This window comes from Rhinatrema bivittatum, chromosome 3, assembly GCF_901001135.1.
Source record: "Rhinatrema bivittatum chromosome 3, aRhiBiv1.1, whole genome shotgun sequence".
Lineage (NCBI taxonomy): Eukaryota > Metazoa > Chordata > Amphibia > Gymnophiona > Rhinatrematidae > Rhinatrema > Rhinatrema bivittatum.
In genome coordinates this window covers 301,383,826-301,403,532 of record NC_042617.1, presented here as the reverse complement: position 1 = coordinate 301,403,532, position 19,707 = coordinate 301,383,826, and the positions used below count along the sequence as shown (strand labels likewise).

General features: G+C 44.1%; 1 protein-coding gene across 2 annotated transcripts in view; it reads left to right on the top strand.

Annotated features, from left to right (window-relative positions):
- The window catches only part of SPRYD3 (SPRY domain containing 3), a 149,624-nt gene that overhangs the window by 25,706 nt on the left and 104,211 nt on the right, over positions 1-19,707 (top strand). The gene's annotated exons all lie outside the window — the stretch shown is intronic.

Sequence of the window (19,707 nt, the reverse complement as noted above, 5' to 3'; positions counted from 1 at the left end):
CATTTGGTCATTGGCCAGGGCTCTGGCCCACTGGACCCACAGGGGGCTACTAGGGTCTGCACTGTACCGGGGGGGGGCACAGATACTCTTCACCCTCCGCAGCCTGCTCCTTTGCCAGATTCTGATGCAGATCTGGATCTGCTGCTTGTGAATCCACCTGTAGAAGGAGATGACCCACTGGTCCTGCGGTTATTTAAACGCGAGGTGCTGGATCCACTTATTCCCTTTGTTCTGGATGAAGTAGGGATTGAAGTCCCACTGGAAGATACCACCAGTGCCTCTACTTCTGCCAGTGCATCCACTTCCCACACCGTGGATCCGGTCCTAGCTGGTTTATGGGCTCTGCCTCGTACCTTCCCATTTTCTCCTATGCTTTTGCAGCTCCTACTCCGGGAATGGGAATCCCCCCCGATTCTGGCCTCCGGGTGGGCAGGGCGATGGATAAGCTGTATCCCCTGCCGGATCTGGCCCTCGACATGCTTAAAGTCCCCAAGGTTGATGCTTCGGTGTCCACGGTCATCATAGAAACACAGAAACATAGAAATGACGGCAGAAGAAGACCAAACGGCCCATCCAGTCTGCCCAGCAAGCTACGCACTTTATCCATTTTTTTATTTCCCTTTTTCTCTCTCCCACCTGTTACTGTTGGCTTCCAGTACCCTCCAGCCCTAATTCCCCTCCACCCCACCACAATTTCCCTCCACCCCATCACCAATGTAGAGAGCAGCGCCGTATCTGCATCCAAGTGAACATCCAGCTCAATTAGGGGTAGCAACCGCTGTAACAAGCAGGCCACACCCCTGCCCCATACTCTTACCCTCCCCTGTTTTTTTTTTTGTTGTGTTTTTTTTTTTTTTTTTTTTTGGAGATGGCAGCCCTCCATCCTTTCGCTCCGTGAAGGTGGAACTCCAACCACTGGCATCCCGCTCCGTGAATGCCTCTGTGGCTACTGCCACTCCGTGCAGTGTTTTGCCGCCTCCTCTTTATTCACGCCCTCTAGACTTGATGGTTCCACAGTGTTTATCCCATGCCCCTTTGAAGTCCTTCACAGTTTTAGACTTCACCACTTCCTCCGGAAAGGCATTCCAGGCATCCACCACTCTTTCCGTGAAGAAATACTTCCTGACATTGGTTCTTAGTCTTCATCCCTGGAGCCTCAGCTCGTGACCTCTGGTTCTGCTGATTTTGTTTTCCGACAGAAAAGGTTTGTCGTTGTCTTTGGATCATTAAAGTTTTTCAAGTATCTGAAAGTCTGAATCATATCACCCCTGCTCCTCCTTTCCTCCAGGGAATACATATTTAGATTCTTCAATCTCTCCTCATATGTCATCCGATGAAGACTCTCCACCTTCCTGGTTGCCCTTCTCTGTACCGCTTCCATCTTGTCTCTGTCTCTTTGTAGATACGGTCTCCAGAACTGAACACAGTACTCCAGGTGAGGCCTCACCAAGGACCTGTACAAGGGGATAATCACTTTTCTTACTCTATATTTCTCTCTCTATACAGCCCAGTATTCTTCTGGCTTTTGCTATCGCCTTGTCGCAATGTTTCGCACTACCATCCCAGTGGTGGGGTCGACAGCTTTAAAAGATCTTCAAGACTGCAAGTTGGAGCTATACCTCAAGCGAATCTTCGCGGTGCTGTCCTTAGGGGTCCGTGCGACGGTGTGTAGCATTCTCATGCAGCGGGCGAGCCTTAGGTGGGTTCAACAATTACTCAGCACCCAGAATCTCCTGGCTGCAGAGGCCCAACAAGCAGAGCGGCTCGAAGGGGCGATTGCGTATGGCGCTGATGCCCTTTATGATCTCCTTCGGGTGCAGGCAAGAGCCGCAGTCTCTGCTAGGCGACTCCTCTGGCTATCTAACTGGGCGGCGGATTCCTCTTCTAAGTCGCAGTTGGGCTTTCTTCCCTTTAAGGGTAAGTTGCTTTTTGGAGAGGACCTGGTACAACTTATTAAATCCTTGGGAGACAACAAGGTTCATAAGCTGCCTGAGGACTGCCCTAAACAGTCCAAATCTTTTTTTTTTTTCCTTCGTGCTTTCGTTTCAGAGGTCAGCACAGGTACAACAAGCCGCGTGAGTCTTTTCAGCGGAATACCCCCTCCAGATCTCAGGCATGGTCTCATTCCTTTCGGGGACGTCGGCCGTTCTGAGATGAATACCCCCAAGGTTCCGGCGCCAAGTCCTCACAATGAGATGCGGAAGGCCCAATCCTCCGTTCCCGTCTTAGGTGGACGTCTGTCCCTTTTTCTCAGGGAATGTGCCAAAATTACTACGGATCAATGGGCCCTGGATGTGATCGGAAACAGTTACGCTTTAGAACTTGCTCGACCTTCCGGACCGCCACCTGCTATCTTCTTGCGGCACTCAAAAAAGGCCTGCAGTGTGTTGAACCCTCGACAGACTCCTGGAGCTAGGGACCATTGTTCCTGTTCCTTCAAATGAACAAGGATCCAGCCAGTATTCCATTTACTTCGTCAAGCCCAAGAAGGATGGCTCCTTCTGACCGATCCTAGACCTCAAATGGGTCAATTGGGCTCTCAAGGATCCCCATTTTCGAATGGTAACCCTGAGAGCGGTCATAGCAGCGGTTCACTCCGGTGAGTTTCTGGCTTCTCTCAACCTCTCAGAGGCTTACCTGCACATCCCTATTCGCAAGGAGCACCAAAGGTTCCTTCGCTTCGAAATTCTGGACCGGCACCTGCAGTTTCAGGCTCTCCCATTCGGATTGGCCACCAGTCCTCACACATTCACCAAGGTGATGGTGGTAGTAGCGGCTTTTCTTGAGCAAGAAGGAGTCCTAGTCCATCCCTACCTGGACGACTGGCTTATCCGGGTGAAGTCGATGGAGCTCTTTGTGACGGCAGTGAGCCGTGGAACTCTTTACCTTTTGAGGTTCGAATGCAGGAAAATCTGAAGAAATTTAGACTTTCCCTAAAAAAAAACTTCCTCCTTCAGTGCTCTTGATGCAAGATCTGAATTTCTAAATGCTGGTAGTTTCTGTGTTTTAGAATCCAATGCTGTTGTATGTGATATTTTTGGTGTTTGTTTCTTGATACTATTTTATGTATGTTCTATTGTAAATCGCCTAGGCCACAATTTTGTTGTGTTAAGCGATTAATAAATTTAAATAAATGAAATGAAAATGACTTGCAATTTTTATACACATTCGAAATCTGTGCTCTTCCACAACATTTGTCCAAGTTCTTTTGACAGTTCTTTTGTGCTCATGGTTGTATCTCTGCATTGAAATGCACCACCCAGCAGAGAGAACAGGAACTGCTGAATTTATCCTGTTATGTGAGTCCATACAATTTAACATAGGTGGGGCCATTTTCACTTGCTGTGTACTTTTGAAGGTGACTTCCTACATCAGAGCTCTAAGCAGTACAAAGCGGGGTGGACAGTTATTCAACCAAGTTATTCCATGTTTTTGTCTTATCTCATTTTCTAAGGAGTTCTGGAATATATTTTTCAGTTGGTCAGTTGTGAGGTAGGTTGTGTGTTTTAATACATTTTTAATACATTTTACTTCCAGGCTATAAGGTGATCATTTTGAAAGGGGGTGTAGACTTGCTGTAGCCACTGTAGATGAGGCCCGATAACCACTGTTAAGCAGCAGTGTAAGTATCTGTTATCCTTGTGTACCATATATGAAACAGTTTGTGAGGTATAAACCAAAATCAGCACCAGGTCCGTGACTCAGAACTAGAGGTTAATGGAAAAGGTTCTAATTTTCTTGGCTCTCTCCGTAGTCTTTGAGCACATCTTTGATTGGAGACTCGCATAAAACCATTCCAAATCTTGCCGTTTGGGATCAGAAGAAGATTCTCACTTAGAGCTGATTTTGTCTTCCTGCACTGAGCAGACCTTTGGAACTTATCTGAACTAGGGCCCTCTTTGTGGAACTCATTACCAGACACTGAGAATGATCACTTGTATGCTTTTTAGGCAAGTCTTTGAACTCCAGCTATAGAACATTTTCTTTACCTGATTGAATGTGGTGGTCTTTTGTTTCTAATTATGCAGGCAGTATATATACTTGGCCACTACACAGCCATCTTACTGCTGCTTCATCATCTCTCCTTTATCCTCATTAGTTAAGCTATATTTATTGTTACTTGCTCCCAGTTCCTCTTGCCCTGTTCTCTGTATTTTCTCTTCCCAGTTTATTTGTAAACCGATGTGATGTTCCCACTAATGTCGGTATAAAAAAGTTGTTAAATAAATAAATATACTTAATATTTGAATTGTGGTTTTATGTTAAATTATGGATGTTTTAATGCACCCCACTCTGAACATTGGAAAGAATGGGAATAAATCTTCTTAAATATTTATCTAAAATACTGCATAACATTATACAATAGACTGGAACACAAATAATAAAACCCAGGGAATATGATGAACACTGAATAACATTAACACTGTTACATGGATGAAAAGGACAAGATATATGGCAACCATCAAATAGTCTTTATTTTGGAAATTTATGTAACCAGAACTTTGTGGGCACTTTTGTATAATGTATTACCCAAATCAATTTTTTTAACATTACCATATGTGCCTTTTTGTAAACCGTTGTGATGGCATATAACTTAACGACGGTATAGAAAAGATTTTAAATAAAATAAATAGGGCAAATTATGGTTTCTGCTGTGTGTATTTTTTTTTAATCAACATTTTTATGTTACTACTCTTCTTAAAAAAAAAAAAAAAAAAAAAAAATCTAATGTACAATGTATTTGCAATAAAGATTGATTTAAGTGAGAGCTAGTGACACGAAATAGAATTATTTTCACCTTTTTTAGCTTGGGAGGTGGTGAGGAATGGGATTCCAGTGACTGGATCTTGCTACAGTAAGAGCTCTACTAGCTGGCCCTGTTAATCTGCACCGAGAGAGCTAATGAGTTCTGCCCAGTAGGTCTTTGAAAATACTTGGATTGTGTATTTATTTTATTTGCTTTTATATACCGACTGAGCTTCCAGGGGGGCCGTGAATGTAGTACTGCAGGGGAAAGGTGCACACGTCCAATTCCCCCCCCCCCCCCCCCCCCCCCCCCACCGCAGCTGTGCAGCCACCAGTGGACCTCATCCCACCAGCGACTGAGCAGCAGAGGACACCCCATCTGTGCAGGCATGCGGTATTAGAACTCGTGAGAGTAGCACTTTCTCTATGCTGATCTCGGGCTAGTTCCGCACATTTTTAATATCACAGGGCTTGCACAGAGGAGGAGGCAGCAGAACGGGCAGCAATTTGGCTCCTCCCCAACAGCCACATGGCGGCAATGACGGTGGCAGCAGGAATGAGAGGGGGTCAGAGGGGGCCTGCTTTCAGTGTCCACCAGAACCTCCAACAAAGGGACCCTCCATGTGCCCTCCCTAAAAAAGGCACACCTCTCCTCCACAAGGGATCGGGCCCTCTCCATTGCCGGGACTATGCACTGGAACTCACTTCTGACCAACTTTAGGCTAGAGTCATGCACCTTGAAATTCAGATCCCAACTAAAGACTTGGCTCTTCAAACAAGCCTACCCCCAAAACCTTTAATAGCCCCCCTGCCTACCTGCTCCCCTACCTCTCCAGCTGTTACCCAATCCATGTACATAGTTATGTTATAACTGCATTGCACTTTTTTTTTCCAAGTTGCCCTTTGTGTTCTTTCTCTTTCTATGCTATCCCTTTCTCTTCTTTGCATCCCCCTCCCTTTCCCCTGTTTATTGTAATTTTCCTTTTCTATAGTTCCGCTGTAAACTGATAATGATGTTTTGACTAATATCGGTATAGAAAAAGTTCTTAAATAAATAAATGTATGTCTATGAATGGGAGCTTGCATGTATATGAGATTGGGTACCTGCCTGTGGGGGGGGGGGGGGGGTCTGTACATGAGGGAATCTGGGGGAGTAAGAGCTTTGGGGCCAATGCAATACTGTTCAGCGCCCGCTTTCTACGCACATTTATTGCATTGGTCCCTTTGTGTGCATGGGGGGGAAGGGACTTAAGAACCTGTGTATAAGAATGAGTGGGTAAATATGAGAGTGAGAGAAAATGCAAATGTGTATGTGAGCGAGATAAAGTTTGGATGTCCAACATATCCTTGACAATCTGATTTTTTTTTTTTTTTTTTTTTTTTTTAATCCTCATTAGTTTTAATTGGGTGGTGTTTGTGTGCCTTTTTGAAATATTTTATTGGTGCTTGGGAAACATAAAAAAAAAAATGTATATGACTTTAATAGATGTTCTATTTGTCTGTAGCTTTGAAATATTTATTCTTTTATTAATATGATTCCACTATTGTAAATGATGCTTTGTTTCTTGATTTTTATGAGGAATGGTGGTTCTGTCATTGTTACTGTAGACAGTCTGGCTTCAAGAAGTTTCCATTTCAGTTCTAATTTGTGATCCTTTATTGTGTATTTGGTGAGGGTCTGGCTCTGCTCTGTGTGTCTGACCAAGGGGAGAGATTTTGCTAGCATGTAGTGTCTGATTAGGGATCTTTAGCAATCTGTTTTCGTTTCCCCAGTAAGTGATGTACTGGTATTCTGGGACCCAGTGTAATATTTACAGTGCTGCTCTTTTCACAGGTAGGCTTCTTGTTTGAGTTCTTGGTGTTTCTATTGTTACATAAGTTTGCAGTATAGATTGTCTTTTACAGTATCTGGCAGCAGAGGGAATTTGTGATGCTGTTACTATGAGGTGCCTGTCTGGATTTAGTGTAGTATCTGCCTCTCTTTAGGCTGATGTAATAAGCTTTGCTGAAGCTGCTGTGGGTTTGTGCACGCCTGTACATGCGTCTTCCCACGCAAAGCCCTATATGGGGATGTAATAAGGGTTTTGTGCGCGGAGAAAAAAAGCGCATACAAACGTGCTTGGAGACCCGGGGTTTTTCCTGTGCGGACGCATGCTAACGGCAAGCAAAGGATGTGATTAGCTAATCATAGGCAATGCAGGGAGCCACATTAATGCTAGTGTGTGTTTGGGTTTTTTTTGTTTGGTTTTTTTTTTTACCGCTACGGTCAGGGGACGAGTTAGTGTCAGCACCGACTCGGGGAGGGGGCCCTATGTTTGTGTCTGAGTGTCCTGAAAACCACCTAACTGAGTGCTTTTCTCTGCATCCAAGCAGCCAGATTTGCAACTAGCTGAGTGCCTAAGCAGCCAGATACATAGCCAGAAGAATGCCTAGCTCGGCGCCCTAGCGGCAAGTTTAGCTAGGTGCCTTTCTGGGTGCCTGATCATATAGATTTGCGACCAACTAAGCACCTAGCTCAGCACCTGAGCGGCAACATTTGCTAGGTGCCTTTCTGGGCACCAGAGCTTCCCTATTAGCTCCCAGCTGAGTGCCTATGATGACACTCGAGCATCCAGGTAGGTGCTCAGTTGGGCACCAGTCTTGCTGCTGTGCCAGTGTGAATTAGCATCCATGAAAATATTTACCATGTTTTTTGCAGCACAGTTATTTGAAATATTAAAAATACTTTCCAGGGTCATACTTCCCTTAATAGGGGACCCATTCATTCGCTCGCTTTTATGTGTGGGTTTTGAGCGTGGATGTGGCCGCTTATTACATAGGCCCTTACGGTGCTTAGGTATGCACATTTCTCCGTATGTGTGAATTTCTGCTCGCAAATCATTTGCATAATTTGTTTTTATATCCCACGGAAGCAGCATCTTCAGCCATGTGCAGTGATCAAAACCTGTGCTCATAACTAGCGCCTGTTTTGCCGCAGGTCTTATTACATTGACCCTTTTGTATTTGTGTATATCTGATTGCTCCTAACAGCAACCTAAAGAGAATCAAAACTGGAATTTTGAGATTCTGCTAGCAGTGTGATTGCCTGCTGTTTGGTAGATGGTTCAATAGGCAATTGGCGAGGAACTTTGACACTCACTCACTAACCTGACTTTGTTGGGTGGGTGGGCCCAACAAATTGTATGGATGAAAGAGGGGCTGAGGCTCAAAAAGGTTTGCTTACTCCTGATATAAAGTACCACCCATGTAGGATTTTATAGCAATTTTCCAAAATTGGTTTAGAAATAGAGAACGAGGGGGGGCGGTGACGTCACTGGACAAGATGGCAGCCTAATTTATAGCTCCCGAGCACCTCGAGTTTAATCTTGACTGAATTGCTGTCCATCTACCACTAACAGTGGAGATTTTTCAGATTGGGACGATCTACATTCTCCAACTTCATGACATCCAAAAGAAAAGGCATTGATTTAAAGCAATACTTGTATTCTAAAGTCGCAGTGAGTGCGGGCAAGGTACCAGAGTGCATGGATTCCGAGTCGGCGGGAACGCAGAGCGGTGAAGACTGTATATCACCAGGAGACTCGATCGCTCGGATATGTGCTGTCCCCACGCGGGAAGAATTCCGGCAGTGGTTCAGCAATCTCCGCAAAGATATGAAGGAGAATAAAAAGGAAATGATTGACATGATGGCGGAGATAGGCCACCGGATAGATGAATGCGACATCAGACTGGACACGCAGGCTGACAAAATAGACAAATTACAGACGCAATGCGATACGCTAACCCACAACGGTTCGGACCTGCTACTTAAGTTGGAAGACTTGGAAAACCGTAATCGCAGATGTAACCTGCAATTCAGAGGCATACCTGAAATGGAGGCCTACAACGACTGCCACAAGATAGTGAGGAATCTGAGCAAATTCTTCCTGGAACAAGAGTCCAAGGGGGGAACGCCCGAAGCGTGCCCGACGATAGAAATAGGGCACATAGAACATTGGGACCCAGGCCAGGAAATTAACCATGTGACATAATAGCCTGTTTTTTACGCTACCTGATCAAAGAGAGAGTACTAGCTGTAGTAAGAAATCAGCAATCCTGGCAATGGAAGTCCCAGTCCATACCAGTGTTCGCCAACCTATCATCGATGACAATAAAGCACCAACAAGAATTCCAGCCTATAACATCTGTATTACGGAAAGAAAACCTACGCTATTGGTGGCTCTTCTCGCTGGGGATCGCCATAACCATCCGGGGTACAACCTCTAAAGCCAGCACTCCAGCCGAGGTGGCGGCCATCTTGAAAGCAGCAGATCTCGGGGTCAAGGACTCCGCTCCCCTGGCAGTGTGCGAATGAACTGAGACACCTCTCTGGTAGCGAAAGGAGGCTGTGTCAGCAACCAGGAGCGAATCCGCAGACTACAGTGGATGGTCTTGGGTGATTGGAAGCTACTGTGCTCACACAGGAGGCAATTTCCAGTATATGGAAGGAAAAAAAGAAAAATGAAGGAGAATAGAGCAGAATGGCTGATGTCTCAAAGAAGAACAGTATATATTTGAATCTGTTTGACTAAGATCATAATGATGTTGGGGGGGGGGGGAGCTGGGTAGGGATTAAATGGGCTCTAAACGAGGTCGGGGGGGCTGGACTTCAAGTCTTGTAGGGTACACAATCTTCCTCTGTGCAAGCAGATTAGTCATGGCAACATGGCATTTGGAATGGGGAAGGTGGGAAAGTGGTGTTTGTCATGCAGAAGTATTAACCATGTGGATAATCATAAGGGTGAACAGTAGAGTAAAGGTCGAGTGGGGAGGAGCTATAACGGGGGGCCATACAGCGGTGAGAGGCCCAATTGAAGTTAGTATATCTAGGCCAGTGTGCCATGGGATAGACAGGACAATAACACTTGCAATGAGTGATTAACAATGATGGCACTTAGATTTATATCCCTTAATGTAAAGGGCCTCAGTACCCCACGCAAACAGCATCTCCTCAAAAAGGAGATTCAAGACCAAGGGGCATTGATAGTATGCCTACAAGAAACGCATTTGAAAGGGCGTTATGAGCACCTTCTTGCTTGGCCAATGTTTGCACATTAATTTTTCGCTGCAGCTGGTAAAACAGCTAAATATTCTGGAGTGGGCATATTGTTTAAGCAGGGGTTTGATTGTATAATACATGGCCATGTGGAAGATGTCAATGATAGATTCTTGTTGGTAAAATTTGAATACCAGGGGCAAATGTACGCCTTACTTAATGTTTATGCCCTAGACACAGAACAGAGGGATTTTTTTGAACATATAGAGAAGAGGAGGGATTTTTGATTGTAAAAGGAGACTTTTAACTTAACCTTATGCCCTCAATTAGACATCTCAGGTGGGAGTAGCATGGGAACTGGCCTACCCAGGAAGAGACTAAAGTCTTTGCTAGTAAAATGGGATCTAAATGATGTATGGCGACAAAGAAACCCACAAGCTAGAAACCACACTTTTTTCTCGCACTCACATCAATCTTACTCATAAATAGATTTTTTTCTGGTGGATAAGATGTTACTGGGAAGGGTTACTCAAATTAGTATGGATTCCATTACTTGGTCAGACCATGCACCTTTATGCAAGGCTCTACGTAGTAACAATGGCACACCAGGCTTCTGCCCATGGAAACTGAATGACACTCATAGCTGACTATTTTTGCAAGCAACTGCATAAAGATCTTACTGAGTACCTAGATACAAACGAAGACGATCCCACTTTAGTTTGGGATTGCTTGAAGGCGGTGATGAGAGGCAGGCTAATAGCCAGAGGGGCCCTCTTCAAAAAGAGAAAGCAGCAAGCAAAACAGCGATTGCTACGTGAAATTGCGGAACTGTCAGCGCTCCATAAACAGACACTATCTAAGGCCACATATATGAAATTACAGAAAGCAAGGAAAGCCCTGCAGTATATGGCGGAGGCTGAGATTCTAGCTCAACTCTCGCTAGTAAAACAAGAAAACTTTGAGTGGGGAAATAGGTCAGGGAGACTATTAGCTAGATGCTTAAAGAGAAGGATGGCACAAAACCAGATTTTGGAGATTAGACACGGAGATGGTAGTTTAACAACCTCACCCCCTGACATTAGGCACCGATTCCAGCAGTTTTATGGGGCACTATATGAGGCCAATTCAAAAATTTCCCCAGAGCAGATTGATGCATATTTTAAGGATCTTTGCCTTCTCACTCTTTCTGAGGAGGAGAGAGGATATTTCAAAAGGGAAATTTCTGCCCTTGAAATCCAACAGGCAAAAGAACTTAAGGCCAATAAAGCCCCAGGCCTCAATGGGTACACACCGCTATTTTATAAAAAAAAAAAAATAAAAATTCTCATCTTCTCTGATAGATCCCCTGAGATCATTTATTTAATTCACTGAGGGAGGGAAATCCACTGAAGTCAGGCGCTAATGTTGCAGGTATAACTATATTGGAAAACCAGGTTGGGATCTAACTCAATGCGGGTTCATTTCTTTAATCAATGTGGACCTCAAACTGCTACCGACAGAACAGGGTTATGGCAAGGCTAGTGCATACGGAGTAAGCAGGTTTTATCCCCGGTAGAATGGCCGCAGATAATATATGCAAAATAGTTGACCTAATCTGGTGGGCTAAAAAAGAATCCATCCCTGCGGTCCTTCTATCGGTGGATGCAGAAAAAGCCTTGGATATGGTGCATTGGCCATTCCTATTCCACATCTTGAAGGAGATGAACTTCGGCCCTTATTTTCTTAATTGGATTGCATCAATTGTATAGCACCCCTATGGCAAGAGTGAAAGTCAATGGGACATCTTCAGAGCCCTTTCCCATAAAGACAGGGATGCCCTTTATCCCCCATTACTTTTTGCGCTATTCTTAGAACCCTTGGCTATCAGGATCCGCCAAACAGAAATCAGAGTAGTATCTATTTGGGAGAGGGAATACAAGATGTCACTATTTGCTGATGATATCTTATTTACACTGACCCATACATCACACTCATTAGCGGGAGCATCAGAGTAACTACAAAAATTCGGCAGTGTGTCCGGCTTTAAGCTTGACGTGGAAAAATCTGAGTTGCTGAATGTTTCTGTGGCAGCTGAGGATCTAGTAGCACTGAAGTCCTCATTCCACTTTCGGTGGGCACCAAAGAAGATTAAATACCTGGGGATCTACATACGTAACAATCCCAATGAGCTGTATCAGCTAAACTAAACCCCCCCCCCCAATACAAAACGTTTGCAGGACATGTATGGTCTGAGCTGTATATATCGTGATTTGGCAGGATATCCTTAGTGAAGATGAACATTTTACCCAGATTGGGCTATCTATTTCAATCCCTACCAATATACATCCCCACGACAATAATAAAGAAAGGGCATCAGCATATTTTTTTCATACATCTGGAAGTGTAGGCCCCCCCAGGGTATCTAATGCTGTTATATTCAGACCTAAACTGAGAGGTGGGTTGGGGGTACCCAACCTGAGATGGTACTTTATGGTGGCTCAGCTGCGTGCTATGTTTGATTGGAATAGGAAGGGGGAGCACAAACAATGGGTAATCCTAGAACAATCCTTGATAGGAAAAATGCCACTCGGATCGCTTACTTGGCAACCCAGAGCTACCTGGCTACCACTGAAATGCCTTCCTCTGCTGACCAATACCACACTGGCGGTGTGGGAGCAATGGCGCTGTCAGTTGGTAGGAAAACGGTGGTATTTTTACAGCACCGTTATTCAATCCCATGCCTCTTTCCCAAAGGGAGATCAGTCAAGATTCTTTAAAACCTGGGGGGGGTAAAGGGCATTATGCGCTTAGGGCAGCTATGGGAGGCAGGGGCTTTGTTACCCTTCCCAATACTCCAGGACAGATATCAACTATCACAGGAGGACATCTTTCCTTTTCTTCAAATACAACATTTTTTTGGTGACTGAGAAAATGGGAATAGACCTCGCACTAGGCAAGACTCAAATGGAAAATTGGTGTGACCTGCCTCCAATCCATAAATAACCTCCTCACAAACCTCAACTTGATACTGAACAACAATAAGACGGAGATTCTCCTCATTCCCCAAGATGGAAACCACTCAGTGTTCAACACTCACCCTGCTATTCAACCAGTCTTCTCTCCCCAAGTCAGAAACCTAGGAGTCATCACGGACAATCAACTGAACTGCAAAAGTTTCATCAATAACACTACAAAGGAGTGTTTTTTTAAACTTCAAGTCTTAAAACGTCTGAGACCTCTCCTCCACTTCCAAGATTTCCGGACAGTTCTCCAAGCAATCATTTTTTCAAAAATAGACTACTGTAACTCACTCCTGCTCGGCCTCCCTGCTAATACCATCAAACCTTTACAGATCTTACAAAACGCTTCAGCAAGGATTCTAACTAAGACCAACAAAAAAGACCAAATTACACCCATCCTGCGGAACCTACACTGGCTCCCAATCAAATTCAGAATCTTATACAAAGTTCTAATGATCATTCATAAATCCATTCACAACATCACTCCACTGGATCTCAAGATCCCACTTTGACCTCGCTCATCTTCCAGACCGGTGAGAGCAGCTTACAGAGACACCCTCCAGGCCCACCCCATTAAAACCTCATTAACGAAGAGAGCTCTTTCCACGTCTGGACCAACGCAATGGAACTCTCTCCCTCCAGATCTTCGGCTCGAACAATGCCCAATCACCTTTAAAAAAAAAAAAAAAAAGACTCAAGACATGGTTGTTCTGCCAAGCCTTCGCCTAACTCTGATGATCCATGGAACCTCTTACAGTTTCGATAGTAGAACATCTTCACTAACAAGCCATGCACTTTACAGACGAGTTAATAATTTTCCTCCTCAATACCTTGTACCAGTGTCACCTCTTAGACACCTGGCTATACTCCTATGTTAGCACCCGGCCAGCCGGTTAAATTTCCTTCTCTTACCTCTATGTTAAACCCAATTCCACTGATCCAAGTTTGATTCATCCCTGTTCAATGTAATGCATTCTTATGCAATGGTTATTGTTATTATGTAAACCGAGGTGATTTGTAACTGTTACATGAATATCGGTATATAAAAATGCTAAATAAATAAATAATAAGCAGTCAGCAATCTCACAAGTGTTTATCAATAAAGATCTGCTGGAAAAATCTGCTTACATGAGGGCATGGGAAAAAGACCTGGGCAGAACACTTTCAGAGGAGACGGGACTCTCTATTCCTCAACACTAAAAGAGGGTCCGCTTATACCCAACTAGCGGAAAACTGCTATAAGATCCTATTACGATCTATCCACTGGAAAAAATGCATGATTGACCCGACCCAAGACAGCAGGTGCTGGAAGGGGTGCGGGCAGAAGGGAACTTTTTATCACCTGTGGTGGAAATGCCCCTGGGTATCACAATTTTGGGAGGCAATCACACTACTCATTCGAGTCATTATAGGAGTAGATGTCATCCTCTCTCCTGAAAATGCACTTCTAAACCTCCCCTAGATATGCCACTAGATCAGGGACAGCTTATATCTAACATATTGAAAGCAGTGAGATGTGAGCTGGCCATGTTGTGGAAATCTGATACACTACCCACAATGGCGAGCATTACCTCAAGGTTGGAGAGGCTATGGTCCCTTCATAGGATGATTGCACTAAATAAACAGGAATGGTCAAGATTCTTGAAGATATGGAACCCTTTAAAAGTATGGTTGGATAAGTGTGGCTCCCCGGGGGACGAGGGGCAGGGATCCCCTGCAATAGCGTAGGAGAGCCGTACACCTCGGGGGCGAACATCCCTGATAATATCTTATGGTATTACATTTCAGTAAGCGTGTAGCCTTTCTCATGCCAGTACAAAGCTATATCCTCTGCACCTTTCCTTTAGTAGTGATATGTTTTGAATATTAAATTCTTATCGCTGGTGAGTAAACTTTTCAGTCATAGACTTACAAAGAAATCTCCTACCTTGTCAAGTTATAACGTAATTGACTCCGTGCATGCAGAAGGTTCCTGGTTGACCCATTGGGGATTCTGTCGAGCCAGTGCTTTTTTTCTGGTAACTCTACCATGCAGCCCATTTTTGTTCAAGTATCTCTTTATTGAGCATGCTGACACTCACACCACTTTGTTTCAGAGAAGCCTGTCTTTTAGTAGAAGTTGCTTGTGGGTTTTTCTTTGCATCCCAACAAATTTTCCTGGCAGTTGTCTGAAATCTTTCTTGGTTTTCTAATTTTTTACTTTTTGATCAGAGTCTGAACAGTACTGCTTGGCATTTTCAAATCTTTGGATATCTTTTTATATACTTTTTCCTGATTTATAAAGTTGAACTACTTTTGCTCACAGATCCTTTGACCATTCTTTTGCTTTCCCCATACTTCAGTAACCAAAGTCAGTGCAGCCCTGGTTTTTCAAGAGCTAAGAAACTCATTGACCTATTTATACACAGACACTAATTACAATCAGACAAGGCACATGTGTGGAGATACATGCCCTCTCAAACTGTGTGTCAGCTTGAGTGTATATTATCAGCCCAAACAATTGAGGATATGTAAACTTTTGAACAGAACTATTTTATTTCCCTTATTGCTATAGTTTGTTTAATGATTGTGCTATTGTGATGAATAAGTTTAATTTGAAAAGCATTAAAAATAACAAATATTTTGTCTGATCACGCATGTTTCCTTAAAATTCTACATAATCTTACAATTTCTGCCATGGGGATATCAACTTATGAGCACAACTGTGCTTATTCTTCAGAAATGGGATAGATTAATATAGGTTGGCAGCTTTCCTTAAAATTTCTATGGGCCTTGGGAATCTAAAGAAAGACTTATAGGTACAGCTCTACCTCTGACTGCTCAGTCTCTACCCTCTTTCTTTTTTTCCTGCTGATAAGCAGGGCTTAATTAGCTATTACATGTGCTGTCATTGGGTGGCACTGAATTGACTTCTCTCCAAGCTAGTAGAACTTTGAGCTCTACTGAGCATGGGCAGGAGTTTATTTATCATAGGATTTATAGTCCAGCATCTTATCAGAACCTGTTCATGGCAGATTATGGGCAAAATAGAATTAAAGGGCAAAATTAAAAACATCAAAATTCCTGCGTCTGCATTGCCTCTAGTCTGCTTAGTCATTTTTGGTTCTAGCACAGCATGGACATAACCTCTGTCTTTTCTACATTCTTTTTTTCCTTTAAAAATCCTAAAAATACCTTTTTTTGATATCTATACTTCAGTTTCTTCTTCTAAAGTTGCCTTGCTGCTTCTGCAACCCCACAAAGCCCTATTCTGTGCTACCAAAAAAAACTTCTTGATGAAGTGCGGTCTTCTTTTATTATGTCCAGGCAGAACAACAAATCAGCCACGGTGAGTGGTTTTAAGAGTTGTATCTGTGGAAAAGTTTTCTCTCACTGATGGCCACAAATTATATCTGTGCTAGGGCCGGATCATGAACAGAAGTGCTGTGCCTGTGGATGAACTTATGGACATGAGGTATCTCTCCTGTTTTTAGTGGTGCTCACCTCAGCAAGAAGAGTCAGTGAGCTACAAGCATAAGTCCATTATTTACCACACCTGGAGTTTTACCATGACAAAGTGACATTAAGGACTCATCCATCATTCCTTCCCAAGGTGGTATCAGCCTTCCACATTAACCAGACAATCACACTGCCGACCTTCTTCCTGAAGCAGCACCAATCGGAAGCAGAAAAACGGCTTCACACGCTGGACTGCAAACGTGCCCTAGCGTATTCCAAACGATGTATACGGTCGAACTCCAGAGCCTCTGAACTATTTGTCTCTTTCAACCCAAATGCTCCCGGACTTCCCGTCACCAAGAGGACACTGTCATCATGGATCTCCCAGTGCATCGAGTTCTGTTACAATAAAAGAGCAGGCACCAAAGGCTCTCCAGATCAGAGCAGTGGCAGCCTCTATGGCACACTTGAGTGAGGTACTTATCCAGGACATATGCAAAGCTGCCAGGTGGTTGCATTACACACCTTCACGATACATTACTGCCTCAACCAGCAAGCAGACGCGGAGGTGGGTCGAGCCATTCTGCTGGCAGGAACCGCAAAGGGGTGCCAGGTTGAGCACACCCCCTGTAAGAACCGGAATGGACTACACATCACTTCCAGTGCCAGGGGGTGCCTAACCTTTCAGCTGAGGACTCCCCAGGAATGGCTAATTCACCCTGCTATCCACGGAAAACACAGTTTACTGTAAACAAACTTGTTTGACCTGGTTCACAGAACAATTGTTCCACTTACTGGACCATGTGCTTCATTGGGGGAGGTATATGTTTTCATGGCTGAAGTATTAATATCTATGCAAGGTTCAGGGCAGTCTGTTCAGAGATTGCACTTGCCCTGCCTGGTACCCTTAACAGTTTCCAGGCCGGTGAAGAAATAGTTTGACAGGGGTTTGCACTTGCGGCACCCGGGTTTCCTGTCTTAGAGTTTCTGGATTTCTTCCCTATGGAGTTCACTCTTGGTTTCAGCTATCCCAAGCAGGCTGAGGGCGCTGTCTTGGTGGCTAACTCCCTACTGGAATTGCGGTTGAATTATACAACTTAGCGACTTGTGCTTACCGTGACAGTCCAGCGGTCTGCCTCGTGTTTGCTCCTTCCAGTTGGAATTTGGGGTATACTTAGATATACCACGAATGCCTTAGCGCCCCCCCGCGCTAAGGCATTCGTGGTATATCTAAGTGTACACCTGCAGGGGAAGACACCATTTTTGCCAAGCTCTGGCCAATACTGCCTTTAGCTTTTCTCACTTCACTAGGTTGCCCAGGGTTTTCCTGCTCACCTGAACTATTCTGTAGACAGGATGGATAGCCCTGCCCTTGATAAGGTGCAGTGTGAGTGAGCTTCAGGGCTAATACATCTCCCTGCTCCAGGGTTTGGCATAGCAATCCCATTCAGGGATTGCCTTTCATCCCCTGAAACTCTTGATGCTGTCCTGCTGGTTAGCTATGTCTGGTGCTTTTGGCTTGTAGGGTCTATGACACACTCTGCCGTTGTTGATTAATTCTTTTAAGTGTTGCTTGGGTTTTCTGCCCATTATGCCTATTAGCCAAACATAGGCACACTTCTGCAGAGAAATTCTGTCTTCAGATGTCAGTGGACCGCAGTTTCTTTGTGGGCAGTTCTTAATCCTCCACTGGTTTTTTGGTGGTCTTGTGTCACCGAAGAAAACCGTATGGGCTTTGTCTGAGTCCTTGTTTGCATTTCTAGAGTGTTTCTTGTATCCAGGACTTTCTAGACATACTGTCGGGGTTTAGTGATCCGATCCCCTGCTTGTAATGTTTTCCGTGATGTGGAGTATATTTGTTTCCTGTTGGCACTTGCATCACTCCCCTGCCTTAAGGGTCTCTGCTATGCATCGGGGTTTTGTCTGTCTTTTCTATGGATTTCTCTTTGTAGAGCCCAACTCTTTTTTTTTTTTTTTTTTTTCTCCCCCTGCCTAGACCCCTTTGTGGGTCGACTGCCTCACAGACCAAATAGAGAGAGGTGGTGATTTCAGCATGGGGCGGTTTCCTGCTTTGTCCCGCTTGGACAGCCTATATTTTTGGATTCACCCATCTGTGAGGACTATCATCCTGCTTATCCTCAGAGAATGCAGAGTTGCTTACCTGTAACAGGTGTTCTCAGAGGACAGGATATTGGTCCTCACTAAACCCACTTGCCGCCCCTGGGAGTTGGTTTTTCCTTGCTTTAGTTATATTGTGGACTAAGGGATTCTGCCTAGGGGATAGGGTGATGACTACAGCTGCACATGCTCAGTAGATTCTTTTGAGATCAGTTGCATGCCGAGCTCCATCCAATTTCATCACCCATGTGTGAGAATGGACATTGTTAGCCTCGGAGAACACCTGGTACAGGTAAACAACTCTGCTTTTTCCTAAACCTTTTCTATAATCTAGGGGGATGAGGATTGTTGTCATAGCAATTCTCAAGCCTTATTGCAAGAAGTGTGAAGTTCAGCAAAAAAGTTGAATATAAAATATTGATACAGAATTGTGAATTACATAATTGCAGATGTTACAGAGCAAACTTACCTATGCTGTGGTCCCATGATATTTCAGAAGTTATGCAGGGATGATGCCTGGACAGTGGTGTGTTTTGGGGATAAGTTTGTTTTAAAAAAAAAAAAAAAAAAAAAAAAAAGTTCCTGACTGAATTTTGAACAGCAAATATCTTGGGGTACCTTGCATCCTGTCTATACTACAGCACAGACTGCATGGTCACAAACTCTTGGAAGGATTTTGGGGAGCTCTGAATGAAAGTTCATTGCTCAATGGGTGTGGGTTCAGATTGAACTTGGAAGCAAGAGCAGAAGGAGGCTGCAAGGTAAAACATACTTGGAGATAATTAACCCAATGGAGAATGAGCTGCCTGTGTGCACCTTTTCTTGGACTTCAACTCAAATCCGAGCTGTTGATTGCAAAGCAGTAAAGGTTCTCTTGTGCTTTACTTATGACATAATCAGGAACTTATTGGTAACACCTATGCCTACGACCTGCTCAGATGTGGCTAGTAGATACAACATCCATGCTGGCATGTTCAAGCTGCTTAGGAGTGAGAGTCTTATTTCCAGCATGTGACCATGTCTTAGAAAAGAAATAATTTTAAACAGTTTTCCTGCATTCCACTGGAGGCCAAATACCCAGGGCTAGATATGCAGTAAAAAAACAATAAAAAAAAATTAGATCTGAATAGCTAATTTTTGCAGAAATCTCATGTATGCATTACACATGCCGAGCTTTTAAAGCATGTGTGCATATGACACAAGTGCATCTGTCTGGCAGAAAAACTATTTTCCATCTCTCCTTCGAAACCCATGAGAGGTTTTGTAGAAGATCCGGCCCCGGAAGATGGGGAGTATGCAGAGTAATGCTATAGAGCTCTTGTGGTTAGGATACTATCATAGACACCATGCCAACAGCAACAGTGAAAAGTT